We start from the raw sequence: 16370 nt of genomic DNA, 5'->3' as shown, positions 1-16370 counted from the left end.
TTATATATCAGCATTATATTCACGCAGTACAACTCATGCTACACAAAATCGAGAAATATTTTAACTGGGTCAGGCTCTGGTGTCAGGAATTTTACTCATGTATGCAAGTGAAGTATTCACCTTAAACTTGGGTGTTTTTCATTATTATGTATATATGGAAAACTGCTGTTACCAAGGTGAAACTTTTAAGCGACAATCACAACCCATACTTAGTTAAAATGAATACATGTTGCTTACATCCAAATAAATATGAGCTCCCATTTGAGTATCGCTGCAAATCTGGTATTATTTTCACAGACATATTGTTCAGGGTAAGCCATTTCTTGTTTAGAATAAGGTACATGTACTTGGAAGCCATATTTCTTGAACATCAGTATTGTATTTACCTTAATATCTCAGACTCTACATGGGTTTATCAGTCTAACACTATCATTTGGTTTACCATCAGTTCGTCCACCCACCATTTTTTTCTGAATAAGCAATTGGTTTAATTGCCATACCATTTGGTCTAATTGGACTAAGTGTAATAAGTGTTAATCGGACAAAATGAAGGAAAAGAAAATTGGTATTAGACCAACTGGTTATGAGATGAAATGGTCATAGACAAGCTGGTGATTAGAAGATTATTGGACCAAATGGTTGTTAGATATTTCGTTGATGGACCAATTGTCATTTGACTAAATGAGGTAGGCCATGATCACAGTGGACGAGTTGGCAATAGATGAATAGGCAATTTATCCAAATTGTATCTCTGTATTTGTTAACAGACATTGTAACTGGTTTCATAGTTCTTTGACCAGACACGGAATGGGGGGGGGTGCCAATTCTGAAAGCCAAATTACCTTTTTTTAGCTTGTCAAACTTTTGGGAAAGCAATCCGCACCCTGTAAGAGTAAAATCCAACTTGTTGTATGTTGTATTTACAAGAATACACCAAACACTGTATTCTCAAAGGAAAAAAAAGTTTTGTTACGCGATTTCTTGAATTTATTAATAAAATATTTGTAACTGAGTTCATAATTGAAATGTGTATTTGATTTATCGTTTAATGTGTGTGACTGTGTGTATGGGTGTTTGTGTTTTGTCTGTTCTTGACAAGTCTTGGACCTACAGTCAATCTTGCAATCGTAAAAATATTGGAACTGATTAACCCATGATTTGATTTCTTTAATATTTTGAACTAAGCTAGGTTAACTGTACGTTCGAGTTGTGTTTTCATGTACAATTTCATATGTAAATCATTATCACGTCAAAATTCTGTCATTATGACATCGTAGTCGACTATTAAAGACCTTAAAATCATGTCCAGATGACGTCTAATACTGGTCATAAATATGTTATAAAGTGACTATTAATTACGTCATAATCACGTCATAAAGATGTCATAAGTGACCATTAATGACATCATAATCACGTCAATATACGACGTCAATCTGACGTATAATACTGGTAATGAATACGTTATAAAGACGTCATAAAGACGTTGTAAGTAACCATTAATGACGTAATAATCAAGTCATAAAGACGTGTAATACTGGTCAAGAATATGGCGTAAAAACGTCATAAAGACGTCGTATTCGACTTATTAAGACGTCATAATCACGTCATTTTACGACGTTGATATGACGACGTGCGTTGGTGCAAATTCTTGACTTTAAGACGTCTTTTTACGACGTCAAAACGACGTGATACTCGTCGTAAAATAACGTCAATATGACGTCTTTTTACCCAGTTTTTGCTATCAGGGACGTACCTATATAACGAAACTTGGTTGTAAAAATAGCAGAAAAATAATAAACAAATAGTGGTGAAGGTTCGAGGAAAATCCATTACTGATTAAGAAAATGTTTGCAATTCAATTTTTTTTTACTTGTGAGTGTGACGTAATAAAACGAGCATACACCCCGTTTTTATGAATATAAAATGCACAAATTACATGTTATGGTTTGTGACGACTTATTCGGGCCAAAACCACGATTTCGACTGTCGCCAGTCATACTGTTTCTGCTTACATTTTGCAGACATGAAGATTTTTCATAATGTTTTTTTTTTCAGTTCTGCTTTTGATGTATGATGCCAATCAAGGGACACTTGTAAACAAAGCAGGTGCGGATCCAGAGGGGGGCACAGGGGGCAAAGAAGGGGGCACAATTAAGGGCCATGTCCGCCCCCCACCCCTTGAGAAGAAAACCCGAGGTGGGCCCCCCCCCCGGCCCCCTTGTTTTTTGTTTGCTTTGTTTGTTTTTTTTTGCTTGTCAATTTTTTTCGGGTACGAAATGTCCTAAATTTTGGGGGGGTTTTTTTTGGGGGGGCCGTCAAAATTTTCCTCCCGAAAAAAACTTGCCCCCCCCCTTTGGCAAATCCTTGATCCGCCACTGAACAAAAGTGTAAGTTATTTTGGAGGCGGTTTCAACCATTAAGTCGTTGGCGGAGAGTTAAATTTGGGCTAAAGGCTAAAAATTGCGTGGTCGCCAGTGAGAATTTTAGATTTTTTTCTCCATTCTATAAGAAAATAATTATAAATACAGAGAAGTTATTTAAAGTAATGGTCCAGACTAAGATATTTATATCTCAATAAATAGAGTAAAATTCACAAAGCAAAATGCCGAAAATAGTTGATCAAAATCAGGTAGGAAATAACGAAGTTCTTGAATTTTGAAGATTTATTCCGGTGTTACAGTTTGATCTAGGCATGTCTTTATGAATATTTATAAGGTGGGCAAGATTATGTCATATCCCCACTTGTTCTTTTGTATTTTATTGTATGAAATAAGGTTATTAAAAAAAGAATTCTACCATAATACTGTAGCGGCCGCCGCGCTCTCGCTTATTTCTTCCATTCCGACCTCTACGTCAGGATGGTGTTCAGTCTGTGGTGGATCACCTGAGCTTTTGTCTATTTCTATTTTTTGTCTATCTCAATATTTTCCGAGCATGCAGTTTCCAAGATAATTATAATAAGAGTGGAAGAAAATGCTTGAGCGGCTCGCTATAGTTTATTTGCAATTAAGGGTCGTTTCGTCAAAATATATGACTATGGGGGTACACAGCAAAGAAATTAAGACACAGGGGTTTGTGACTCAGATTTTAGTTTCAATGGCAAAAAGAAAAATGGTGCACTTTATTATTCAAATTGCACAAATATATATATATACATGTACTTTACTCGCCACTGTTACAGGTAAACAATGTCTAATATTTAGATAAGCTCTAAGATATTTTTGTTATCAGAGAAATAAGGGCTAATTATTAAACTTTTATTTTGGGCATCCAAGTATAAGAATTTTCCAAATCTATAACCGGCGTCTAGCTTAAGAGAAAAACATCTATTTCCAGCTTCCCAGTCTCGACATTCGATCGTTTCCACGTCTGTTAATTCCGGCGTCGATATATACGAAGAGATTGATTCCTAGACTATTTACTTCAGGTCGCTCGCCCAAAATAATTATTAAGAAAATTTATATCATAGCAAGATCTATACTTTTATTAATCTGGACCTCTATTGGGGAATTCTCATATTCAAACATACGGGTCAATATAGGGACTTAATTCAATTCATATCGAGGTTTCCAGCGTCTATATGCCTTGGCTATAGGCTTGTTTCCTGCGTCTGTTTACCTTTCCAAGTTTTCCCCGTGGCAAGCCTTCCGCAGTCAGATTTCCGTTGTTTGTGCCAGCCCCGGCGACTAAACGTATCTTATTTATATGGACAAATTGCGGACGTAGGTGAAAACGGTGCGCCGAGCGGGTTTGGATAGCACACACACGTCTACGCGCAGCGTATAATGTACAGAGAACTCGAACTGTGCTTTATCGAAGCCAGTTTATTCACAATTTCTCGTTTATTACTTCGAAACATTCAATAAGTCGATACGTTTCCAAAAGGATATATCTTTTTGCACTGAAATATATACAGAACCGTTCATATCAATACTCAAAAAGATATGAATTAGTCAAAAATCTATCAAAATCGACCAGCGCTGCGATCGGACGTACTGTGCATTCCAAACGCTCATCCGCACTTATGCAAATACGCCGGCTGTGCTCTTATGCAAATTATGTACGTTCATAAACACAGCCAGCGATGAATTATTCAATCTATATCTACACCAATTCGATCATAAAAACTGCAAATCAACTTATCTCCTAACATTTCTTCATTAAAAACTCAGGCCTCATTTACAAACTAGCTAATACATTAATCATTTTCTGATTTGGAATATGAAATCTCAAGTAATTTCTAATAATAACCGAAAGACATAATACTCACGGCTGAATGAGTTCTCGCGACAGCTATGAATAATGAGTAAACAATGCGCAGGGCTGATTGTTTACGTCACGATCCTTGTTGCGGGATCGTTACAATACCAAAAGAATTGGATTGGCAACTGATTAAGTACATTAGTTATTTATTTCTGCAGCTCAGTATTTTATCATAACGGAGACATATCCGTTACACCTTGGAGTCAGCATGCACATCCAGTCAAAAAATCGTTTCCAGGGCCATCGTGCTACCCGGCCTGTTTGACAATCAAATTCAATTGGGCAAGACAAATACATGTATGTCTATTTCGAATAATGAAATATGAATTTTCATCTTTTCATCTGACATGTAACTTTTTTTTAATTTTATGATAAGAAAAGAATATAAAACATCCACTTTGGCCAGGTAAAATTGAAATAAGGTCTACACCGATTCCAGGTTGTAAAATTCCGTCCCTTCGAAAGCTCTCTTCTCTTGACCTCTTCAAAAAACATCTCAAAACACACTTATATAACCATAAATCTTAACTTGTCTTATGCAATCAACAGCGCTTTGTATTATCTGGGAAAGGCGCAAATATAAAATCCAATTATTATTATCATTATTATCAAAATTAAACAAGAGGGTTATTTCATTTCTGATTACCCCCCCCCCCCCTAAATTTCGCCATCGCATTTCGATGGGGACTGGGCCTGGGGAAGGGAGACAGCGTTCAATACTTACTTTGTCAGAAGTCTCTTAGCGCTCTACAGTATTAGCAGTGCATCCGTTATACGCGCTGCGTTTCAAGGAATTAATTCCTGCCAGGTACCCATTTACCTTGAGTGCAGCTCATTGTGGATCAATTTCTTGCTGAAGGAAATTACGCCATGGCTGGGATTCGAACCCACGACCTTCTGTTTCAGAGTCCGTAGACTAATCCACTGGGCCACAACGCTCCACATTATTATTAACATTCTCATTATTTAGTCATTATATGTTCCTTTTTCCTTCCCTTTCCTTCCATCTCGTTTCTTTCCTCCCCTTTTCACTATTGAAAAGTCACAGGGGCCTGACCGGGAGGTCGCCCCTATTATTGGCCTATATACTGTTACTACTTTTAAAGTTGAATTTACTTATTTTCCTATATCATCTTGCTTCTATACCAGCCTGCCCCCGGCATCCTGCTTCCGTATGCATGATAGCAGAGATCAGAACAAAAGCAAAATTCATGTTATTATAATGATATTGACCCTGTTTTGGTCTAGAAAGAAAATCAGCACGTGCTTCGCACACGTTAACTGCCAGGGCCGTATAAGGGTCAATGACCATGCAGGGGGGGGGGGGGCAAGAGCCGCAAGAGACAAAAATCCCGGTCATATCATGGTATGTACAGGATTGCATAATTAAGTACAAAAAAGAGGGGGCATGGCGGGCACAGCAAAACATTGCTTAATATTAGCCCCGAGAAAGTGAAGCGAGCGAGAAAAAATAACCAGCTTTTCATGAGAATCCAACTTTGAGATTTATTTTGAGTATGGTATTTTAGAAATAACATCATATCTTACATCTTTCTTTCTTTTCCTCTTTTTTTTCAGTTTCTCGCTTGTATAAATAGGCCTATGGGGGTAGTTCTCTGCGGAGTGGGTCTGGGGCAATGGTGGCACCAGAATTTTAACCTAGGGGGAGGAAAAAAAAACATTTTTTTTTGGGGGGGGCAATACACAAATATTTTACCTATTTCTCAAAATCGAGCGAGAAGCGCGAGTTATTTTTTTTTAATGTAGACCCTCCTGATTTAAAAAGGGACCTGTTAAAGGTCAAGTCCATCCCAGGGAAATGCTGACTTGAATAAATAGAGAAAAATCAAACTAGCATGGTGCTGAAAATTTCATCAAAATCGGATGTAAAATAAGAAAGTTATGACATTTTAATAAGTTTCGCTTATTTTTCACAAAACAGTGATATGCACAACCATAGGTGAGTCAGCCGATGATGTCAATCACTCACTATTTCTTTTGTTTTTTTATTGTTTGAATTATACAATATTTCATTTTTGTAATAGATTTGACAATAAGGACCGACTTGACTGAACCATATATCATTAAACAATGGTAATTCCACGTGTTCAAGGAGCAATTAATCGTTTTATCACTTGACAATGAGGAGAAAATGAGAATATTTCATATAGTAAAATACAAAAGAAATAGTGAGTGGATGATGTCATAGTCTCCTCATTTGCATATCAGCCAGTATGTGCATATAACTGTTTTGTGAAATTAAGAAGCGAAACTTTAAAATGTTATAACTTTCTTATTTCACATCCGATTTTGATGAATTTTTTCAGTGTTATGCCTATTGGATTATTTTCTTTTTATTCGAATCAACTTTTTGTTGGGGTGGACTAGCAGTTTGCATTGGATAATGAAAATAATATCTCACCAAATAACTTATACGAGTGCGAGCAAAAAATTTTGATATCCTGAGATGATAATTTGACGTTCTTAGCACTTTTTGTAATCATGAACTGGATGACTATCTAACCAAACAATTGGAGCGAGCGCGTAGCGCGAGCTGAATATTTTTGATTCATGAAAATTATGAATACGCAGGATGTGTATCTCGCTAAAAAAACGAATAATGAAAACTCTAATCGTAAGAAGCATATTGACTTAATTGAAAAGTGAATTTTTAATCCCTATGTGAACAAATTATTTAGGCCTACCTCTCAGTCAACATTTACTGCAAGCGCGTATAACGTGAGCGACATTTTGAATTTTATATATGACCTCGGATATTTATGATAGAGACTAGCTAAGATGGGAGCCAACAGTGAATGGAAGAGAACATTTTCAAAATTTTAAGTAAGAAAAAGATGTTTTGGAGGACTTGCAGGCTTTAAGATCTTTATGACAACAGTTATTATACATATTTCTTTCCAAATTTCCGGGGGGGGGCAAATGTCTCTCCCGTGCCTCCCCCTTTGGTGCCGCCACTGATCTGGAGCGGAGCCCCCAGAACCATATTTTTAATATGGCCACCGTTTTTTTTATCAAATCGCGGGTACATACACAAAAAATATTAATTGCGGATAATGAACGAAATATTCGAGGCAGCACAGCATATATAGCAAATGTGAAAAAAATGTAAAAGTCGACAGCGAGCGAAGCGAGCCAGAAAAATTGGGCCCAAATGATTTTGAAATTGAATTCTAATTGCGTGATAGTAGCTTAGGAAATTTAGCCAAAGTAAACATTAAAAGGCTTTTAAACGGTAAATGTAGCAGCGTAAAACTAGCCCCGCAAAGAATTCGTAACTGATTATCCAAGCGTGAATATTATACACAACAAAAAAGCAAGTCCCCCCTAAATATAACTTAATTTTTTTGAACGGAATAATTTTGAGACGCTAGACGTAATATTTCGTCGCCATATAACCGCTCCGGGACGCGCGTTTCCGTTTTACACCCTGGCGAAGGCATTTTCCGGAAAAGTAGCCAAAAAGCGACTAGTAAAGAGTCTACGTCTACGTTTGTTTACATTATCAGCTGGGCGCGCGATCCAAAGTCCGCACCGAAGTTATCCGCAGAACATACCGTACAATTTTGCAAATGCAGCTGAGCTTATACTTTCCAGGTTCAATACGAATGTTTGCCTTGATCATTTGCCTTGCCGATTTGCTGATGTCTGTCTTTCTCTCTATCTGTCTATATATCTATCTCTCAAATTCTATCTCTATCTATCTGTGTAACTGCAGTATCTATCTATCTAATAATCTTCTCTGTCTCTCTCATTCTTTATCTAACATCTATCTATCTCAAATTCTCTATCTCTCTATCCATCTATCTATCCATCTGTCTGTCTTTCTCTATTTCTCTTTATCTATTTTTAACTAGAGTATCTATCTGTTAATTTGTTAATCTCCTCTGTCTCTCTCATTCTTTAATTATCTATTTATCTATCTATCCATCTGTCTGTCTTTCTCTTATTCTCTCTATCTATCTATTTATCTATCTATTTTTTAACTTATCTATCTGTTAATTTGTTAATATTCTTTGTCTCTCTCTTTATCTATCTAACATCTATCTATCTCTCATCTACCTATCTATCTATCCATCTGTCTGTCTTTCTCTATTTCTGTTTATCTATCTATATATATCTATCTATGTATCTATCTATCTGTTAATTTGTCTATCTTCTCTGTCTCTCTCATTCTTTATCTTTCTATCTATCTAACATCTATCTATCTGTCTCTCAAATTCTCTATCTCTCTCCTTCTCTAGCATCTGTCTGTCTTTTTTCTCTCTTTCTCTTTGTCCGTCCATATTTCTATCTACCGAACATCTCTCTCTCTCTATCTATCTATCTATCCTTCTCTCTCTCTCTTTCTCTCTCTCCCCCTCTCCCTCTATATATCGACCTCTCTGTCTCTCCCCCTCTCTCTCTATTTATCTATCTATCCATCCATCTCTCCCTCTTTCTCTCTCCCTCTATCTATCTATCCACCTCTCTCTCTGTCTCTCTCTCTATTTCTATCTATCTATCTATCTATCTGTCTATCTTGTCTCTATCTATTTATCATGCAGTCTTCTATATCTATCTTTCGGCAGCTTCTAAGTGTATCAATCCCCGGGGGGGGGGGCCACTTCCATTCACGAGTGGATACCATGCGCGACCATGGGGTCTGGAAAAGCGCCCTAAACACGTAATTTCCATATTCTGAAAATGCACCCCTTAACAAGTATTGGCGTGTGAAACCCTACCCATAACAAGTATTGGAAACAAAACGATACTCTTGGCAAATATTCCCTGAAATGAACCCCTAAACAAGTACAGGAATGTTTTATTGTTACGGGTCCTTCGGTCGTCGGCTTAACCTTATTTGGTTTACACAGTAAAAACGCTGTACAAAATATCGCTGTATAAGAGGTGCTGTATAATTTTTTGAACAGCACATGTTTAAGCTTTGATAAATATCGGTATAAAACACGGCGAATTGACCTGTTTAAGGTCCGTAGACAGAAGGCTTGAACAGGGGGTTGTACAAGATACCGGCACATGTAAAGCGCATGCGTACGCGTGCGCAGTGCTATGCTAGTGGTCGGAAGATGGCGTTGCATGTTCGACTCGGAGACTGCTGCAGTGCACTGGAAAAATCGTGTTTAATCTCCGTTTTAGAAAATGAAAGATTTGGGGGTGACAAACCTGCTTCAGGAGTGGGACTTCCCACATTTAGTTCCAATCTTTAGAGGTAAATTCAGTGCTTGATTTCGAGTGAATGTTCATGAATAATCTCAAAAGTCAATGCATTGTTACCGTTGTTGCAGTGGTTTTATTGTGTGTGCATGTACGCATGTAACTCTATGTGATGGTCGCCAAGTCAGAAATATAGGCCTTTGATTTTATTGGAAAAACCTCGGCTCGGCCAGCAGTCATTTTGAGATTGAAAAAAAAATGGTGCCCCAGTCTGCGCACCCATTCACTTTTGCACGTGATTTGGAGATTTTGATGAGAAAGGCTGCATTTTGAGGCTGTCATAAGAAATACCAAATTTCATTATTTTTCCACCTTTGTGAGTCGGATTTTGCAATAAATATCTGTCTATGCATTAGATGTGTAAAGTTTGCATTGCGTATCTTATAGATTCTACTAGAATTGCGCAGATACGCATGTGCGCAGACTATGGTACCTTGAGCGAAGTTCGTGCAGGATCCACTCCACTTAATTACCACTAGGGCCTACACCATGCTCCACTTAGTAGACTTACACGAACTTCGAGACCATGAACTCGATCTGATATTCTGAGTGACAAAAGGTCGGATTTTATGGGGGTGAAATATGAAATTCATGCAACATCACGATCTTTACACAAAGTTTCACTTCTTTCCATGCTTCTATTAGTATTAGTCTCAAAATTGGTGATTTGAATTATAGCCTACATGAACTGTGATGAAGATCCTCACACAAATAATTCACTGCCGATGATCGCATGCGGATGCGATATGCGCGAGGTACCGGGTCCGGTACAAGCTCGGACCGGGCCGTCCTCAAGCACATAGCCTACGTGTAATGTAGGCCTGGCTAGATCTATTTCTAGTCAACTTTATTCAATTTTGTACGTCTACATATGTGTATGTTAAACCCCATTAAAATCTAGGTCTATACTATAGGTCCAAACCTAGATCTAAATCCTGGCCTAGCTTGGCCAATAGTCCCTTATTATTGGCCAGCCTAGCGAGGACAGGCCTACATGCAAATAGCAACAGATCTAAATGTTACATTGTAATTGCAGATGTATGTACAGTTTGTGAATGATCAGAAACTAATTTTGAATCTGAGATACAGGAATTACATTTAGGTTGACTTCATGTAAATTCCCCACTGTGCACAGGGGAATTTTTTATTGAGAATTTCTACAATTTATCCACTTATTCCATCAGTTCTCTATAGAATAGTCAGATAACTTGTGTAATAATTAATGTTACTATTCTTGATCTTTGATTCATGTTTATCACAGTTAAATGTTGCAGAAGATGAGCACCAAGAAGACACCTACTGGATGCAATATTACTCATCACCTGACAACATTGTTGTTAATGTGACGAACCTCGGTACCGAGATATGAGTTGACTAGAGGAAACCCGCGACCAAGCACAGCAGAAATTCTTGACAAATATCTACAGCTTTTGGGAATGGTAAAATAACTTGATTACTTAGTGCAGTGGATTCGCATTATGAAAAAAAAAAATTAATTTAATTGTTCGAAGTTGAACGAAGCATTTTTGGTTATGAATTTCCAAAATTATTCTCTTTCTTGCTTGAGAATATAGTGCAAGATCATAGGATCACTTACTCTGCCTCAGTGTTAAAAATTCAGTTGCATCTTAGTTGTCATAATTCTATGATTAGTGGAAAAGTTCTGAAATCCGATTGGAAAGATTAAGTTATGTCTTCTTCCCATGAATGTCAATCTCTGGCGGGGGGGGGGGGGGATATTAATTTCCCCACCTAACTCCCCCCCCTCATTTTGCAAATACTAAGTATTTTTCTCCAGTGGTTAATTACTCCAATAGTGATCAATATTTAAAAAAATGTGATAAATGGTTAGAAATAGAAAGGTCAATGTCAAAGCTCACTAGACTTTACTTGATTTGTGCAGTGTGTGCATGTGACCTAGGGTTTTTGTTACAAACATTGATAAGTTTTATTTTTTTATTTAATGAGCAATATTTAGCATGACTTTAATTACAATGTACCGGTAATGTATGAAAACATGGTATTGCTGGTAATTGTATTATGTGTTATACAGCTTATATATAAATACTTATTTCATTTTCAGATTGATCAAGACTTTGATTTAACAATTGATGCAGCTCCTGGTGCCCTTTTCACAATGTAGCCAAAGTTGTCCAGGCAGACTTTGGAATTTGCGGAGAAGATTAATCCAGGGTATAGAAAGATCCTAGGAGCTGGAGTGGACCAGAAAATGACGCAGAGTAAGTTTTAGTCTCATAGTTACACTCAATTCAAACTTACAGTAGCAGTGCGAAGACTTTTACAAAGCTGCATCAATTAGCATTTAAACTGCAAAAGAGGATATTTCCTCTCCAGGTGTGTAAGAATAACAATGCTTACAATTTAAAGTGAAATCAGTGTTCTTATGTACACCGAATCCTGTCCAACATAATTAGTATAGTTAATGGACCTCATCGAAACAAGCAAGTGATGTTCTACAGTAACATACACCAATTCATGATTTCTGAAGAGGAAGTAACACAGACCCTTATTTTTTACTATCGTGTTGCACAAGCCATTAAAGAGAGATAATTGACTCTCAACATAATACCAGCTGAACACTGCGCACAGCATTATCAGCATTATTCACCATTATTGCATTATTGTGTAGGGGGGGGGGGCACTCAGTATATAATGCATAGTGGGTATGTGCAGCGGAGGGGACCCCCATTTTTACACTCAAATTTCCATTCCAAGGCATAGCATTTTTAGCCTATTAAGAAAAAGAACAAAGAAAGCCACTCCAAGGCATATTATTTTCTTCTCGTGAAAAAGGAATCCGCTCCAAAGCTTCGCATATTTTCTGTTATGCCGTTCCGATCGATCTGCTACAATGAGTCGTAATTTTGAAAAAGCAGCCGCTGCAATGAACGCTGTCTGACCATTGCCTCTGTGCTAGCGCACCCGCCGCCCATGCTGCCGGTCTAGCTGCATGCACGTATGCCCGTTCCATAGGGCATGAAGCCACTCACATGCAGGCGACTCGTTCCAAGGACCCCGATTTCACAAACATTTGTAGTTCTGAAGCCCGTTCCGAGGACCCTCCTTTTTACAATTAGCCCACTCCAAGGCCCCCGTTTTTTGTCTCGCCCGCGGCACACCCCACCAATTTTTGGGTCGAGTGCCCCCCCCCCCCCCCCCCCCGGATTGTGTAGCAGTAATGCATTGCAGGAATTTCAAATGGGAACACTGACAAAACTTGAATAACTTTGTACTCAGTCAAGGCTTTTAATCAAACTTGGAGAGAAGCATGGTTATATGCAAATCTATTTCAATTTTACCAAACATGAGGGTCACCTCATGGGTCAGGCTGATGATGAGCATGGGTCAAAGTTAAGCCTATTAGGGCAAGTTTTGTATTACAGCTCATAACGTTTGATCCATGTACAGTGTATGCCCATTTTTTTTAACCAAACTTGGATGGTAGATGTCCCCGGGGGAGTGGAGGGGGGTTGAAGGTCACCTCCAGGTCAAATGTTACAGCAGGGGTTGAAGAACTTTTGGAGCTCATTGTTAGGATTTTGGTTTGTTTGTTTGTTTAAATTTCTATCATCACTCATAAATTGTTACCAATCTAAGAGAGATGATGTTCTTCAGAGATTTGAAGGTCACCTCCAGTTCCAAGGTCACAGGCAGGGGTCAACAAGCCTTTTGAATATAAAATGATTTTGTTGTATATTAATGGGTGATACACATTTTGGCTGAAATCACCATGGTGAATCCCTTTATTACCTTCAATCCTTATAATATCTTAATTATATACTTGTACCCATTCCACTTGTAAGATTGAATCTCACTTGCAGGCAAACACATTTAGTTTGAAAATGCTGATATCTCCTCACCTTCATCTTTCTTTCCTATTTTCTTTGCTCCCATTCTTATTTTGTTTTCCCTTCCTTCACCGGTCACTTCTTTGCTCAAACCGTATTTTCATTTATACAGGTCAACAATGAAGAAAATTTGGCTTTCCAGTACTTCCTGGGATTTTGATCGGCAGAACGAAAGGGGAATGAGGCAAATTAAATGTGCCGTACTTCAAAGTCTTGAATCTTTCATCAATCTCCAATTAGTAAGTATTGATTATCATCTTACTTTTTATTTATTTATATATTTATTTATTTTTTGGCCAATTTAGGTTAAAGCTCTGATTTTCCTGAACAATATTAGAACGTTACTGTTGGCAATCTTTGAGAGCACTTAGGTTTGACTGTAGCGCATGCTCACTTGACCAAGGCAAGTGAAAATATCAAAGTGCTTAAGTTGCTTACCCAAAAAGGTAAAAAAAAAAATTAATGTGGGCAAGTAAAATTTTGACCCCAACATTGAAATCTGTTCAGGGCAGCTATCTGACTGTATTTGTTCTATCTAATAATCCTGATACTAAATTAAGTATCTCAATTCTGTAGCGCAAATCATAACGGAATAAGTTCACACAATGACTTAGTCAATACCTATTCTGCATGTATGTCATGGTTGTTGGATGTCTATGCAAAACTGCACATATTGCGAAGACTTGAAATCTCCTTAAATGCAGTTCTCTAAACTCAGAAAAATACCTCCTATGGTTTTACCTCAATAATGTAATGAGATCAACGCTGATTCATGTTATTTATTTTGTGGGGGACGCAATAGAAGTCCTTCTTAAAGGGATGGTCCGGGCTGAAAATATTTATAGAGTAGAATTCACTGAGCAAACTGCCAAAAATTTCATCAAATTGGATAACAAAGTTATTGAATTTTAAAGTTTAGCAATATTTTGTGAAAATAGTCATCATGAATATTCATTAAGCGGGCTAATGACGTCACATCTCCACTTGTTCTTTTGTATTTTATTGTATGAAAATAGGTTTATTCAATTTTTTTCCTCCAAGAACTAGAAAAATTGGATTGACATTTCATTTAGTGCATTAGATATTGATTGCTGCAACTTATTTCACTATAAAGGAGACATACATTGTATTATTCACACAAGTATGAAATAATGAAAAAATATGGTTTTATGTAATAACATAAGAAAACAGAAAGTGGAGATGTGACATCATCAGCCCACCTAATGAATATTCATGACGACTGTTTTCACAAAATATTGCTAAACTTCAATAACTTTATTATTTGTTATCCGATTTTGATGAAATTTTCGGCATTTTGTTCAGTGAATTCTACTCTATGTATTTAAGACATGAATATTTTCAGCTTTTGACCATCCCTTTGAAGATATTGGCTAACAATACCACAATTAAAAAATCTGAGCCGCATGATTTCCCATGCTGAAAATCGTAAGTTGACCAGATTCACTTGCCCATTTCATTATACATGATGGCCCAAAAAGAATAGAACAATTTAGATCTTTAATTTCAGTGATATAGCCAAAGTGTCATTGTATTGGATATTTCTTTTTTTTGGTAGAATGATGTAATTGTCATGTTTTGTGAACCCTTGTCATTATGATTTTCGAAATATCATGTATTTCCCACTCCTGTATTACCAACCCTGCTCTTAGTATGTAAGGTATAATACAGATTATCCAACTAGATGTCTGTGTGATTGGTCTTCTACCCCCTTCGATTCTTTGTTTTGCACTTTATTTAGGAAGGAGCATGAAGAAAAAGAAGATGAACAGGAATTGACAATGGCGCGTTCCATACCTGGGAGTGATTGCACAGTGGCACCCTTGGACCTAATTTCACCCTGACATCAAGTTGGTTTTAAGGAGAACCATGAGAGAAATTAATAAATTAAAGTTTGCCGAATATCAAAGAATAACAGAGTTATGAGGCTTCAAAGTTTTAAATTTGTGACATGACATGCGAGCAGCTCCCAATATGTCAATCATGTAATATAAATTCCATAAATTGCCATTTTTTATTGGTTTTCATGATAATTAAATGGGTTTTTATCAGAAGCTTGTATGAAATAATGTTTCTGATAACATTGAATCCACAGGTAAAATCATTTTCCAATTTCCCTAGAAAGGCACTTGTATAGAATTGATATCACATAAATATGGGGAGCTGCTCGCATGTGAAGTCACAAATTTAAAACTTCATAACTCTTATTCTTGGTGGATTTTCACCAACTAACATGCAATGTCAGGATGAACCTTGCCTTTAAACCTTATATTGGCAGCCTTTCATTGACATTTACATATAGTATTTTAGGTTTTGTGAGCAAGTATATGAAAAAGGTGCTAATTAACACCTACTTCCCCTTAGTCAGGCAGCATATGTCATCTACTTCGACAAATTGGCTAAGTCTGATTTTTCACTTTTATGTGATTGGTGACATCACAAGGAACAACTTTCAACTTGGTGACAAATTTCTAATGGTCATCTTGACCATGTGAGGGGTCAAAATGTGGTCAATAGGGGTCAATTTTTGAAATTGCCCCGATCGTGTCGAGTCATACATCAAATTGTTTGTTTTGTTATACTGAACAAAAAAGTGTACATGGATATATACTCTTGACCTCCCGTTAAAAAGTTATGACCGGAAAGGTCGAAAGGTCAACGAACTTTCGGTAAATGGCAAATTACACTGAAATTAATAAGAAAGCTCCTTTTCCGTGTTTTTATGCATGTGTGTACTTTTTTTATTTTCGATTTGATAAGTCCATCGTCAGAGGTCCTTATCCAGAAGATATGAATGGTCAAGACAAGGTCAGGGAAAGGTCAAAAGGTCAACAAACTTTCATTGGTAGCCAAAATACACTAAAAACGGTTAGAATCTAAGAAGTAATTGGTTCTTTATTTTGAAAAGACTCTCTATCTATAGACATCCATTAGATAAAAAAGGGGTCAAATGTGCTCACTTGAGAACAAAATAGAGATAGACGT

General features: G+C 37.1%; 1 long non-coding RNA gene across 1 annotated transcript; it reads left to right on the top strand.

Annotated features, from left to right (window-relative positions):
* Positions 1-9139: 9139 nt before the first annotated feature.
* Positions 9140-11689, top strand: LOC121423959. The gene is made up of 3 exons (XR_005971324.1): positions 9140-9493; positions 10760-10937; positions 11582-11689. It is a non-coding gene; the product is annotated as an uncharacterized LOC121423959 (long non-coding RNA).
* The last annotated feature ends 4681 nt before the right edge of the window (positions 11690-16370 follow it).

Source organism: Lytechinus variegatus, chromosome 11 (genome assembly GCF_018143015.1).
Source record: "Lytechinus variegatus isolate NC3 chromosome 11, Lvar_3.0, whole genome shotgun sequence".
In the NCBI taxonomy this organism is placed as follows: domain Eukaryota; kingdom Metazoa; phylum Echinodermata; class Echinoidea; order Temnopleuroida; family Toxopneustidae; genus Lytechinus; species Lytechinus variegatus.
This window is presented reverse-complemented; position numbering and strand designations above follow the sequence as displayed.